The sequence below is a fragment of the Tachypleus tridentatus genome, chromosome 3 (genome assembly GCF_004210375.1).
Source record: "Tachypleus tridentatus isolate NWPU-2018 chromosome 3, ASM421037v1, whole genome shotgun sequence".
Taxonomy (NCBI): domain Eukaryota; kingdom Metazoa; phylum Arthropoda; class Merostomata; order Xiphosura; family Limulidae; genus Tachypleus; species Tachypleus tridentatus.
Window position 1 is genome coordinate 52558052 of NC_134827.1, and position 412 is coordinate 52558463.

Below are 412 nucleotides of genomic sequence, written 5' to 3' on the forward strand. Positions count from 1 at the left end.
ACAATATCGGCATCTGTTATCAAGAACCTGTCCAAGAAAGAAAAGAACACCAATTCCCTTCCCTGGACAGGCACAAGCCGGATTTTACGACCTTGAGTGATGACATAAACGTACACAACCGCCCTTCAGCATCACTATGTGATGTAAAGATACTTCCTGAGAAGTTGGGGTTGAGGAAAATTCATAGAGCGGTATGTGCCGTAATAATTTTGCTATATGTATTTTCTTACTGTATTCTAGTCTATATATACATACGATACAAGAATGATAAGAAAACTGTTGATTAATATAGGCCGTCCTATCCACGATATTAAACTATAAATTAAAAGTAAAACAAAGGATTATTTATGAAACTTGGTCATTTCATAAATAATAAATAAATGAGGTCAAAAGTTTTCATAAAATCGACATT